Source organism: Filicampus tigris, chromosome 10, assembly GCF_054856515.1.
Source record: "Filicampus tigris isolate MCC_2025a chromosome 10, RoL_Ftig_1.0, whole genome shotgun sequence".
Lineage (NCBI taxonomy): Eukaryota > Metazoa > Chordata > Actinopteri > Syngnathiformes > Syngnathidae > Filicampus > Filicampus tigris.
Window position 1 is genome coordinate 22,012,430 of NC_141226.1, and position 14,614 is coordinate 22,027,043.

Genomic DNA, 14,614 nt, shown 5'->3' on the forward strand with positions numbered 1-14,614 from the left:
TTCCACTGTTGCTGCGAGACAGCGGGCCAAAACAATATGTCATTTCTTCTGACACTCCGCGGCATAAAGGCTACAAGCTGATGGGCTTCTTTTTATTTTGTGCTTTTTTTTTTTTTTTTTTTTTCCTTCTCCATGTTTTCCAATTCATCTCAGCGGTGACATTTTCAGTACAACGTGCAAATGAGCGGCGATCACAGGATAATTAATATCCAGCTGCATAGGGCAGCCGCTAATGATTTATTTGCCGACTTGTCTGCTTTCGGCTGGCGGTGGGGATGGGAGGGGGTTGCAGACGTACGAAATGCCAAAGTATCAGAGGTAACATGTTGAGGAATGGTCCGCTGGATTTTTTTTTTTTTTTATGGTCATTAAAGCAAAAGACGTGACTTTATGCAAGCTAACTTTAGTTGGATGTTGTTGGCAAGAAAGCGCTAGCTGGCAAAGAGAAAATATGAAACCGGCATTTAAGCAAAAGTTATGTTTACAAAAAAAAAAAAAAAAAAAAAGAAGAAAAGTCAAAAACAAAAAAAAAAAAAACACAGTGAGAGAAAAAAAATAATGTGAATATTATCAGTGGTGGGCAGTCTGTCAATACAGACGGACGGTCCGAACCACCACTGACCCGAAAAGCCGAGACGACCTTCGGCAAATAACGTTGCCATAACTGCCAAAGTGGAGTTACCCTTTTTGACTGGCAAACTTATTCGAACGTATTTGCAAATACGTTACAACATACTTGTAGGCTAAACGCTAAAAACGTAGCATTTCTTCCCATAATGCCACGGGGTATTGACGTTCACATGCGCATACTAAACGAATAAAATTGTCTGCTGTTACCATTGGAAACAGCTTTTTACTGATGGTCCTTAAATAGCAGTATATGAACTATGATTTTGCGATAACGGAAGCGCGGTTAAAATAACGATGACGAAGTGGCAGACCGACGACTCACGGACTGGGTCGGCCTGAATTAATGACGGACTGACGATGACGGACCGGCAGGACGGCCGCTGCCGAATGACAAATGACGGACCGGTGAAATTTCTTGACGTGCCCACGTACTCCAGCATTGTGATCGAACAATTTGACAAAATTCATAGTAAGTGATTTTTTTTTTTTTAAATAACAGCTAATGATGAAAATGAATATCATGGACATTATTAATCCTTCCTCCACTGTCATGATGGAAAATTTAGAGATATTTCAAAGAAATTTTTTTTAATGGAAAATACTAGGGACGTACGATAACATTTTTTGTTCAAACAAAGAAATTGCATGTTGCAGTGTAAACAATCACCATGAACATGATCAATACCTCCCACAACTTCCTTTTGAAATTTGCGAAACAGAAAAATCCCAACAGACATGTCCCTCAGTCTGTCCAAAAAACTGCTATGAAAAATTTGATGAAATTATTTCTCGAAATCCAACAAACAAAAATTCACCGTGGGCATTACGAATACCTCCTCCAACACTTTCACAAAATTTCAGTCTACCTGCATGGAAAAAAAAAGAGCATTTGCTTTTTACTCAGTGTTTCAAATAAATACAAATATATGCGTTGGCAAGATGCAAGTCGGAGGGCATTTACATGATTCCTTGGCCGCGGCTTCGCCGCCACTGGCTGGCTTCCATCAATATTTGCACTCAATAGTTCCAAGATCCTTCGCCTCCCCTGCCCTGCGTCCCTCCAGGCCGCCCACCGTCCTCTCACAGCACGACCGCGTTCAAAAGAGGTGGCTTTTATCGGTTAAGGTTGATATTCAAAATCGATGGCGTCTGCCGGCAGCGAAATGTATTCCGGCTCGGCGGGGGGAAGAGGCGGAGAAGATGAGGAAAAGGAAAAAGTCATCAAAAAGAATACGCACAAAGCGGTTAACTTTTGAGGAGGGAGGGGGGGGGGGGCGGTCTTTTTAAATGAACTCCTCGCATTTAATAATGAATCGGAAGGGTGTCACTCGTTGCCTTCAAAGGACATCATCGACGCGTGTGGTCTATTAATGATTCACTGGCCGTGCATACACAAGACGTCCTCATCAGACTTGATCTCTTTATGAAATGAAAAAAGAAAGATATAGTCGTACTGCAGTTTTGTAGTATGGCAAATGGAGTCATTCGCAGTCGTGGTCAGCTAAGATGGTATTTATTGGTGGGAGGCCTTCAATTGTACAAACGCATTTTCGATATGTGGCACGATATTTGTGTATTAGACTGAGGAGGAGGGATGTACACAAAAATGTACACATTTTTAGAATAATAATAATAATAATATTCCAAATTTGCTCATAGAGCGGTGCTTTGAGATGTGAGTTTGGTTTGTTACGTGACCACGCGTGTAAGTCAAAGCACTTAGCCCAAATGATCCTTCCACATCAAAATGAATGGAAATGCTGTTAATCTATTCCAGGATGGAGGACATCTCTCAGGGGCGAGGGCTTTATTTATTAAGCTTTACACCATCAGGATTTTAGAGCCGATCAGTGATGAACGAGTTTAAAAAAAGAAAACGATAAGGGATCAGCAAAAAGATGGACAAACCTTTTTAAAGGAGAAGTCAACCCAAAGTTGAATCAGGGCAATATGATTAATATGAAATATGAGTTAAGCAGCAAAATCCACCCGTTTTTAGCCATCTCAGGGGGCGGCCATTTTGTCACTTCTGTCGACTGAAAATGACATCACAACTACTCAGGGCTCAGGTAACGTCTAAATCACAGATCACCTGTTTTCTGAAGCCGATTTATGATTGGCCGTTACCTGAGCAACTGTGATGTCATTTTCAGGCGACAGAAGTGACAAAATGGCCGCCCCCTGAGTTAGCTAAAAAGGGGTTGATTTTGCTGCTTAACTCATATTCCACGAACGCAATATTAATCAGAATGCTGTGTTTCAACTAGTGGGCCTGCATAGAACATATTCTTAAAAAAATATATGTTTGGGTTAACTTCCGCTTTCAGCAACTTGTTTATTTATTGTACAGTCAACACTCGCTATTTGCGTGGGATCGTTACCGGCCCGGCCCACAACTAGCCAAAACTTACGTAAACAGTAACTGATGCCTATTGGCCTGCATTGGGAAAAATAATAATCAAACACTTTAAATATAGTACAATAGAGCGATTGTTTTATTGGCTTTGATGCTGCTGTTTTGGTTAGCAACTGATTTCAAATGGGCTTCGCAGCAAGCAATAACAAGCAACAAGCAATACATTATCGCCAACAGTTTTGATACTTAAAAAGGGTCAGAAGTGAGAAAATTAGCAGTGCTGCATCTTATTGATCTGTCTTTCTGGATCTTGTCACCTGGAAATGACACAAGCTTTCCGGTGGCCCCAATCCATCAGTGGAAAAGGGGGCGAAGACGCCACCGCATGCAAATGAAGGCATCAATCAATGGCATCGGAAAGCCACGTCTCCCAGCGGGTGGTTGATATCGTCTCCGTCGTGCGCCCCCCCCCCCCCCCCCAGAAAACGGCAGGCCCGCATGATGTGCCGCGAAACAATTTATACCCGAGCGACAACGCGCAACAGTCTTTATATTCTCACACCGAGTACATTTCAAAGAAATCTATCCATCTTTTTCCCCGGACGGAGCCAGAGGCCACAATCAATACGTCAACCCTTCTGCGGCGCCGCCAATTTCTCCTAAAGATTTTCACCCCCCAAGTCAGACTTAAAAGGCCTTTTGTTCCAGCACCTGTAAGAAAAAGTCGACTTTTTTTTTTTTTTTTTCTTTTTTGCCGCGAAAGTTTGGCGCTGTGCTGCGGCATGCTACACCTCGCACACGCTGTCTTCTGAATGCCGGTGAATGACTGAGGGGAGCTTTGTGGAGGACAAACATGAAAGACATTTCAATGATGGATTTTTTCTTTTTTTTTTTTTTTTTTTACACCTTTTGTACGAATTTTGTACATGGGGTACTGAAAATCATAGTGCAGCTTTGTAGCTCAAAACCAGTTGCCTTATTTTTCATAATTGCTAAGAATTTTTTGGGGGGGAAACCACCCATCCTAAATCATGGATATTCATTAGTTAATACCTGCTCAAACAATGCTAGGGAAAATTATGACCCATAAATATCACCAGGGATTTATTTTATACATCCTCTAAAGTCACTATTGAAAAGTTTGAGATCAAACCAAAGTCACCGTGGACGTTATTAAAACTCCTGGCGGTGGGGAAATCTGATGGGATTCAAAGCTAATCATTCCACGGAAAGGCAAAATGGAGAAATCATCAAAATGATATTCCAAGTGTATCATTTGTGTAAATGGTTGATACCAATGAAGAAGATTAACCATAGACAATAATACTGGTAAAATATTGTCATGGAACATTTTGGAGAAGAACAACAAAAAAATTATAAAATAAGAAAATTAAAAAAAAAAAAAATCAACATGGACGTTATTAATAACGCCAGCATCATTATGGAAATTGTTTTTATAAGATTTAAAGTAAATAATGTATTGAATCAAATAAAATTGGCAGACGCAGGTTGAAAAATTAAATAATCACCATGGACAATATTAACTCCTCCTCCAACATCGCCAAAGAAAAATTGGATTACAAAAATCACTATGGGAATTTGAAATACTTTCTCTCCAATGTCAGGAAAGATTTGACGAATAATAATAATAATTTCAAGAAATGCCAGATAGCAGTGAAAAAAAAAAAATCCTCCCGTTGACCTCCTCCAACGTTGCTATTTAAAAATCGATCCACCCATGCTATTTTACTGAATGCGTTTTGCCTTTATCTTTTCTCTACATATTTTTTTGTCTATATTTTGTGTAACAATTCTAATTGCAAATATGTCAGTCTTGAATGGACAACCCAAAAAAAGATGGCGGTTGGACAAAGGACAAAGTAATTGTCAAGCAGCTTCATTTCTTGTCATGCATGGCTGCCCGTTGTCCGCACTCAAACAGATTCCATCCGATCGCTCCGCATCTGATATGCCAACTTCTTTTTTTCTTTTTTTTTTTTAAACCCCAGACGAGCTGTCACTCAATGCGGAACTCCAGGAAGAACTAATTAAGATCATATTTGCAATTACCGCCGCAGGACGCCAAGAATGATCACACTAAGAAAATAGTAGTCGCCCCAAACTCCATATTTGTCTTAATTGCTACGGAAGGGAGATGAATTTGAAGCGCTTTCTTGACAGGTTCAGCGCCACAGAAAGCCGAGCCCGGCTCGGAGAAAAAAAAAAAAAAAAATCAAATAAAACCATGCGTCAAAACGTGTGCGTTTCCGAGTAGAAGGCTGCCTGTCATTGTCGGTGGCCGTCGAAGGCTGCGCGTGATGTGTTTGCGCGACCGTAAAGCGCATTCATCACGTTGATCGCAGCGATTCCGACGTGCGCGACGGAAGGCCGAAGGGCTCGCTTCGCGCCCGTGAATTTCCGCAATATTTATTTTTTATTTTTTTTGAAAAGAAGCCTCAAAACATCCCGCCGCGCGCATCGCTTTGTTTCGCAAAACGCCGCCGACGAGCCGGCCGCTTAGCTCGGCAGATTACCCGTGGAAACGTTCACTGCCGACTCCTTTATTTTCCCGGCGAATCGATGCGGCCAACAGCGAGACGTGATTGATAATGATATTGAGATTGATTGTCTAAATCCCCTCCCGCAGTTCAAAGTCCCCAAACAGATAATATATATACACGCAATTCAGTGCAGAGATGGCTCTTGGCAGGAGCTGCCAATAGATAAGTGAAATAGGGCCGGAGTGAAAAGGCCTATCAGTCCCTAAGGGGCTTAAGCCGCAGGATTCCGCAGCTCCACGCCGGCCGCGGTAGAGGGAGATAGTCGACATTGGTTTTAAATTACCCAAGATTGCCTCTCGCTCTCGGTCTTCGGGGGCCACCGGCAGCAGGCGAGATGTTTGTTAAAACAAGTGTCGACTTGGAGGCCGATTGGGCCGACGGGCGCGCGTGGTCGTTTTCCTTGGCAGCTCGGATGGTTCGGGAGGCCGGCAATTGGCCGAATTGGCGGAGGTCTTGCGGCAATGATATTTACCAGGAAGACTGAAGTGAGCTGATTACCATATTTTTGCTCCTCCAGGGGGAAAAAAAAAAAAAGGGGTTTGCCTCTTCCAAATGTGGGTGGAAATAAAATCGGATGTGATTTAGATGTGCAGTAGATCCCCCTCCGTCGCGGGTGGGTTACATTCCAGAGTGCCCCCGCGATAAGTCAAGTCTGTGATATAGAAATACATCTGAGGAATGTTATTACAGCATTTACAAATATGAGGTATTTAAACACTTTTAAAAACGATACACACCCACACATAATATAATACTGTATATTACGACAAAGCGAGATCAATGAATAACCCAAAATAGTGTAAAAAACACTGCAACAAATAGTCCTAAAATAGTTCAGGTCCTACTTAGACGAAAGGAGGGATTTTGTGACCATTGGAATTTTGAATCTGAGAGAATGCCCATGACGTGTGGCGTCCCTCAAGTGTCAGTCCTTGGACCCCTTTTGTTCAATCCGTTTCTCAAATGCTTCAGAACGTCAATGTTGGTTATCGCGGCTATGCAGATGATACGCAACAGTTTGATTAGCTCATTCACTGCCAGACATTTTCAGATCCTCTTTTACCCTAACTTTTGAAAACATTTTGAAAAAAATAAAAAAAAAAAATTCCAGGGGTTAAATGGCTGGACTGTGAAAAGACAAATAAATACGTCAATGGCACTGAATGAGTTAAAATCATGGTCTCTCAATGTGCGTTATGTCAGTAATTTTTGTAAGCTACTTCCATTTCTTTGCCTTTAATTCTTTTCTTTGTAAATGCTTTTAAATGTACTTTTAATTGTGCGAAGCGCGTTGAATTACCTTGTGTATGAAATGCGCGCTACCATATATAAATAAAGCTGCCTTGCCTTGCACAATATATCCCTGAAAATAAACGTTGGAAGCATCTTGCCCAACACTCTCAATTTGTTACAGTGGTTAAAAGAATCGTAGCCGCGATGATGTCACGAAGTGTATTGGACATATCGGTAAAAACCCGTCCAGCCAATCGCGCGCGGATGTCCTGTTGTCCGGTGAATGCAGACGTGGGGATGATTTACACCGAAATTAGCCTCCGGCATCGATTCCCAACAGCGCTAAGCTCAATACTCCGAGGCTGCGAGTAACCGAAACTTCCTCCACTTTCACATTTGATCCAGGTGCAGCCTGGCGTCAATCAATGCTGGGAAGAAGAAGAAGAAGAAGAAGAAGGAGAAGTAGGAGAGAAAGAAAACTGGTTTCAGGTGAATAATAGATCCCGGACTGAGAGATCTCAAGAAGACGGAAGAAGAAAGAGCTGTGTGCTAAATCCTCCCCACACCTCCACACCCCCGGTAGACAACAACATCCAGACCCGAAAGTCAATGACCCTTCGGTGTAAGGCACCTCAATCCTCCCAAGCTCCACTAAATCAACACCTCTTTGAATTCTAGCTGAGCCGCGCTACAAACGGCGGCCGAAATGCTAATGTTGCTATCAGTCGCTTTACCCTCTCGTCCCCGTCCTTCCCCTTTTTCTTTTCTTCCCTCGGTGCCGTTCCCGGAGTCTCATTTGTCAGACAAGATGCTCGCAATGGCGGGAATTAGTCCGGAGGGAGGAGTTCACGCAAAAAGGAAAGAATTACCGCGTTTGATCACGGAATAAACAAGAAGATTCTTTTGTTTTGTGGAACAATCGCTTATAGTTACGAGTGCGGGGGCATGGTGGGGGGGGGGGCATGGGGGGGCTGTTCAAGGTTGAAAGTCAAAGAAGTAGAAACGGCGAGGCAAATTAGAAAACGGCAAGAATGGTGGAAAAACAATTCCTCTTGAGGGTAGAATCTGGGTTATCGTGTGATCATCTGGAAATGCCAGAAATACCGACAATCTGCTTTAATGTCCTCGGTTATTGCCTTTAATTGACTTTACAACCAACGCTGCCCTCAATAGCTTGCAAACAAATACGGACTCATTATTTATTCATGTGTTATTGTCACGCCAGTGCTGATTGTTAATTTTACTGGTTTTATTTCATTACATGTCCACATACAGCTCACCTCCACATCTTCAAATATCATCTGCTATGCTGTAGAATTGGCGGCTGTTAAAGGTGCGAGAATTCATCTACTAATCCACAACTAATCCATTTTCTTTGCGTCGAATCAAAATAAAAAATTTGAAAGGCGACCATCAATTTTTCGGTGACGGATCAAACCAGCAACTCAATTATGATTAATTAGTGTGTTTTCGGCACAGACGATTTGAAAAAAATGTGCTGTTTTTGGATGAAAGGGTGGAAATTATTTTTTTTTAGATAATCAGATTTATCGATTAATCGCCAAAATAATCAACAGATTAATTGATTAATCAAACAATCGTTAGTTGTCGCCCTAACTGTTCAAGCCAGTTTGCGTTTCAAGGTGTGCACAGCAAGTTGATTGAAAAACATAAATGGTCATCGATTCATCAAAGTTGACTTGACCATCATCACTTTGCCGAAAACAAAGAAAATCAGAAGTCCTAACTTTTTGTGTCACTCCAGTGCTAATCGTTAGAATTGCTGGTGTTAATTTAATTGTTGAGCCATTATATATAGATTAGGGATAGATTATCGGCCGGGCCGATTTTGGGCATTTTGATGAATATCGGTATTTTTTAAAAATCTGATGGCCGATAATAAATCAACTTAAAACTGTTAACTTCAAGGAACTATTTGTTTAAATTTTCAGTTAATTTTATGAGAGATTCTTCTGACCCTGGCAGCACTCTGCACCTTTTTGTTTTGTTTGAAATCAAAACAAAGATAAGTGAAATTTGAAAATTTCTGTCCTTTTGAAATTTTGTAGAACGTTATTTACTGTCAAAAAGTTACATTTTCACGTAACTTTTGAAGACATGCTGATGACGCTGGGCACTCCCTGAACTTTGTTAGAACAAAGATGCATATTGTCAAAAATGTATAGTAATAAAAAACATCGACGTTATGCCAAAAAAAACAAAACACGCGTAAAGACATTTCAACAAAGTTAAGCGTTTTAATTTGTTTTATTTTTTGATGCCAATATTTTCCTTTTTACTGAAAATGAATATCGGCTCCAAATATCAGTTATCGGCCTCCTTGACTACTAATAATCGGTATCGGTATCGGCCCTGACCAAAAAAAAAAAAAAGATATCGGTCTATCTCTAATATAAACTACTTATTGACACATGCGCTTGCTGCTGTTCACATTCACTCCTGCATAGTTTCTATTTAGTCATGTACAGCTGCCACCCGTACTGCTGCTAAAATATGCACTTTAGACTTTCTCCATTCTATTTTCAATTTTATTCTATTCTGATTGGCCTGACAGGTGCGAGACAGGGTCAAAGGCTAGCAAATCACATAGCCTTGACGGATGCAGCTGAAGAGATTTCAATCCCGGCCAGCGAGCGCTCTCAAAAAGTGCCACCTTAGGGTGCTCGCCCGCCCACTTCAAACACGTCGGGGGGGCTCTTTGTTTCTTGCGCTAAAGTGCCACGAATCATCTGGAGGCTTCATCTTCACGGGTTCAACGTTGAAAGCGCCAGGTCTCCTTTCAAACGGACTCGCCGTGCTCGACTCTTGACAACAGCTTCAATGTTCGCATATTTCGCCATATATCGCTACCTGACACAATCGCATAGCGCAATTAAGACCTCGCAGACTGTCAAGTGGCATGAATAAATCACGCCAAAGAATAGAATTCCCCGAGTCCCATTAATAGTATTAATTTTTAAATCCAATTATTGTTCGCCGGATCCTGACCTATTTTCTCATTTAAGTGTCCTCTCAAACCTCCGCACGTCACAGAGTGGCTGGATTTACAACGTGCTTTAAAAGTGCCAACGGTATCGCTAAATGATCGCTAATTTATGGCTAACCCCAAAGCAGCATCGCCCAAAATGCATAAAGACGGTTTCAATTCGTCCTTTATCGGCACAAATGCAAAGTTATACCCAACATCGTTTAAAAGCTGCTGTTTTGGTTAGCAGCTGAGTTCAAATAAGCTCAGCTTTTAAAGTCTCCGTATGAATTGAGGTGATAAGAGTTCCATGTTTTTCCCTTTCAAAAAAAAAAAAAAAAAGGAGAGACATCTCTTTGAGGGAGGTGATTGTCTTAAATTGACAGCGATTTAGCGCCTTAAAGGTGCAACAATTACACCCCATTCATCTATTGATTGACTACAATCGAAACTTTCCCAAATAAATGCCTGCCGCCCGTCGCTACGACAACACTGCAAAACCTTTCAATCCAAATTGATTCGTAGTGCTCGTGGGCACCCTTGCGTCTGTCAAATCGAATCCTTCACGTCCGCGGTGAAAACACGGCTGCAAAGGTCACGCCGCTCATAATAATAATCATACATTTGAGGAAACGCGTCTGATCCGGTCAGGCGTCACTCCCAGAGCTCCCGCTTGACCGTCTTAGACGCCGGTCGGACTTATATCAGTTTGGCCGAAGGCGGCGAATCCGTCACGGAATGAGGGAGGGCTGCCAAAGTGCTCTTTCACACGCCCAATGTGAGGCGCTGTCATATATCGGTACATCAAGGGCATGAATGACGTCGATATAAGTGTAAACAAAACAAACGATTGACTCCAGCATTGAAAAGATGCACGTCGTATCTCAGCATTGGACCTAATTTCCTAATTTATCATGAGAAGAATGATTCAAAAGAATTGGTATCGGCAATACTGTCCTCATTTTCACTTGGTATCGGATCGCAAAAGCACTTGGAAGTAATGAAAATTCAATCTGATTGAGCACTTTGATGACGCATTCTTCTTGATGAATGAAAAGTGTCCCTGTATCAATTTAATATTGAACTGCAAAGACATTAAAAAAAATAAATAAAAAAAATCGGAGAATTTGATGACGCAGCCTCCGTAATTAAGGAGTACTGCCGTTGGCGATACTAGCAAATCGGATCGCGAAAACATGAAAATTCATTCAGGGTTTGCAATTTGACGCATGCATTAACCCTCACTAAAAAGTATTGGTGATGCTGTCCTCATTTTTACTTGATATCGGAAACTCCAAAACACTTGGTCATAAAAATTTATTCAGACTTAGCGCTTTGACGACGCATCCAACCTGATTATCTAAGAGTATCGCAGTATTACTACGTTTGTATTTACTTGGCAGCCAATCGCAAAAACACTGACATGTCATGAGAATTCATTCTGATTTTGCAATTAGACTCCACTTTAATTAAGAAAATTAAAAACCAAAAAAAAAAGTGTTGTAATCAGTATCAGTATTATCTATCGTACTTGGGCGGCAAAAAAACACAAAGTTTGTTAAAATGCATTTTGTTGCAACAATTTTATGGTAGGGCCATTTTAGATAGTAGAAAGTATCGGTATCCGTCCACTATGTCTCAGTATCTGTGAGCCTGTCTTCTGTATTTGCTTGGTATCGGATCGCAAAAACACACATGTCCAAAATTCATTCCGATTTAATTCAACTTAAATTGAATTTCAATTCAATTTGATGATGTATTCCCTTTAATATTGAAGACTATCAGTATTGTTAGCAGCGATACTGTCCATGTATTTACTTGGACCCTTTTGACCAATCCAACTTTGAGCTATCAAGTGCGAGATTGATTCTTCTCTCGCTCACGCGCACGCGCATTTCATATCATTAACCTTGAGTTCCTTCATTGCTGACATTGCACAAACACACATGCTCTGGGGCGGTCGGACCCCGTGGCTAATTACCGGCTTGGACCGCGACAGAGCCACTTAGGCGGACGGGCGTGTGACGGAACAAACGGCGACGACTCGTGACAGCAGCTGAGCCAAAAGAGACGACATGACACCGGCGCGATTCAACACTCCCGACGCAATCACGTCGTCTCCGTAAACATGGAAGGAGACGAGACAACAACAAGTCGGCGATTTTAACAGTAGCTAAGCTAAGAATAAGAATAAGAAGAAAAAGAAGAAGAAGAAGAAGAAAAAGAAAAAGAAGAAGAAAAAGAAGAAAAAGATGAATAGTAAGAATAATAAGAATAAGAAGAAAAAGAAGAAAAGAAGAAGAACAAGCAGAATAGTAAGAATAATAAGAATAAGAAAAAGAAGAATAAGAAGAAGAAAAAGAAGAAGAAGAAGAAAAAGAAGAAGAAAAAGAAAAAGAAGAAGAAAAAGAATAGTAAGAATAATAAAAATAAGAAGAAAAAGAAGAAGAAGAAAAAGAAGAACAAGAAGAAGAAAAAGAAGAACAAGAAGAAGAAAAAGAAGAACAAGAAGAAGAAAAAGAAGAATAGTAAGAATAATAAGACAAGAAGAAAAAGAAAAAGAAGAATAATAAGAAAAAGAAGAAAAAGAAGAATAAGAAGAATAATAAGAAAAAGAAGAATAAGAAGAATAATAAGAAAAAGAAGAATAAGAAGAAGAAAAAGAAGAAGAAGAACAAGAAGAAGAAGAAAAAGAAGAAGAAGAAGAAAAGGAAGAAGAAAAAGAAGAAGAAGAAGAAGAAGAAAAAGAAGAAGAAGAAAAGGAAGAAGAAGAAAAAGAAGAAGAAGAAGAAGAAGAAAAAGAAAAAGAAAAAGAAGAAGAAGAAGAAGAAGAAGAAGAAGAAGAAACAACATGACAGCAAAAATCGCATTTATATGTATCTATTTTTGCGAGATGGTTTTAAAGGCTCCACTCGAGGAATCCACAGCAATTTGTCAGGTTGACAGGAGTGTCGCAACACTTGCATGAGGCCTGGCCGTGAGCCACCAAGCCGTCGAAGGTCTTTTTTGAGTTAAGCCATTTAACATGAGTCTTTTGATACCTTGGCAACGTTACAAAACGGTGACCTAGTAAAAGTGTGGAATTTTCTAGGATTTTCACCGACAGCAAAACACAACAAAGTAACATGTGTGTCATGCTGGTGAGGAAACACAAACTACATTCGACGCATCCGGAACGTATTCACATCATTTTATGTTGCGGGCTTATTCCAAAATGGGAAAGAAAGGAAAAAAAAATCTACACCTAACGACACATAATAACTACATGAAAAAAATCTTTCAACAATAAAATGGAAAAAATATACAAGAAATGACATGTCAGCAGTTATAGTCTTAAGTTTTTTTGTTTTTTTTATCGAATTCCACAAGCTTGGCAAACTTATTTTACTCATTCCACTTTAAACGTATGTAAACGTTATTTCTTAGTTGCTTTTTCAAATCTATGTTATCAACTCCAAAAAATGTCTTGACAAGAATAATGTTCTATGCAGGCCCACGAGTCGAAACACGACATTCTCATTAATATTGCATTTGTGGAATAAGAGTTAATCAACACGTTTTTGTCCATCTCCGGGGGCGGCCATTTTGTCACGTCTGTCCACTGAAAATGACATCGCAACTGCTCAGGGCTCAGGTAACGACCAAATGACAGCTCGCAGTGTGAAAATGGTGAAGCGCCGCGTTCCGATTTTCCAGTACCGCACAGAGGCGAGTTCCCAAATGAAACATATTAGGTAAGGGACAGGAAGTGGAAATGTCTCACGCTGAAAACACAAATCTACTAGTCTGTAAATAAATGCAGCGTTATTGTACACTCTTATTTTCTGTGAATGACCCGAGGGGGGGAAAAAAAAAAAAAAAAAAAGCTAGGCTAATTTTCTTGCGCTAATAGGCTAAGAAAAGAGCTGAAATGACGACTTTTGTGGAATTTATAACGTTTCACTCTATAATTCATTCCCATTTGAATTCCCTTTTTTTTTCCACACTCCGGACGAGACCTTAATGATGTGACCTGAAGTGGGAGGAGGACAATGGCGGTCTGCCGGCTTGCCTTATCTATTCCCCACAACTGCTCTGCCTCAATGCGGCCGTGCAACTCGGCCTTTCTGGACGAGACATCCTCGGCGTTGCCTTCCAAATCAAAGCTTCACAAAAGGGAAGAAAAAGAGGCGACGGCGCAGTTATCTTCACCAATCTCTGCTGGGTATTTTTCTCCTCTTTATCCACCTGTCAAGCGATTGTCTGCATTTCCCCCCAGCCTTCCTTGCCCGTCTTTCATTGTATTAGCTGGAGATCTTTTCTTTGACCTTGACAATCGAAACTTTCTTCTTCTTCTTCTTCTTCTTCTTCTTCGTCTTCTTACGTGAGGGAGGTAAGACGGCGGAGCCAAAATGATTCTGTTGATTCTCTTTCTCTCCGCTCACATGCCACTCGGCGGCCATTTTTCTCGGCAGGCAGAGTGGGAGACCGGCTTTCAACGACACGCGCCGCGAATCGGAGCGACGTCCCCGCGTCGCTCCGCTGACAAGTGACGACCGGCGACGCATCCGGGCCGGCTGCCAGCGCGCTGGGGTAGGAAGAGCCGCGGGCGAGGTGGAGGAGGAAGATGGGAAGGAGGCGGGAGCCTTCAAGGAGACAGGGGGGTTTAGCGGTGACTGACTGCCTCCGTCAACAAAGTCTCCCGACGCGTCATGTGCAAAAAGATGTGACGGTCAAGCCGCATCGATTTGCGGCCTAGCGCACGTGACCGGCCGCGGTCGTGTGAATCATCCGACGGTAGCGCCATATATACCGTCCAAGATATGACAGAAAAAAAAAAAAAACTGTAAAGCTAAACAAAAGCGCCTC

General features: G+C 41.3%; 1 protein-coding gene across 1 annotated transcript in view; it reads right to left on the reverse strand.

Moving 5' to 3' along the window:
- Positions 1-14,614, reverse strand: part of LOC147141332 (receptor-type tyrosine-protein phosphatase mu) — a 156,091-nt gene that overhangs the window by 118,711 nt on the left and 22,766 nt on the right.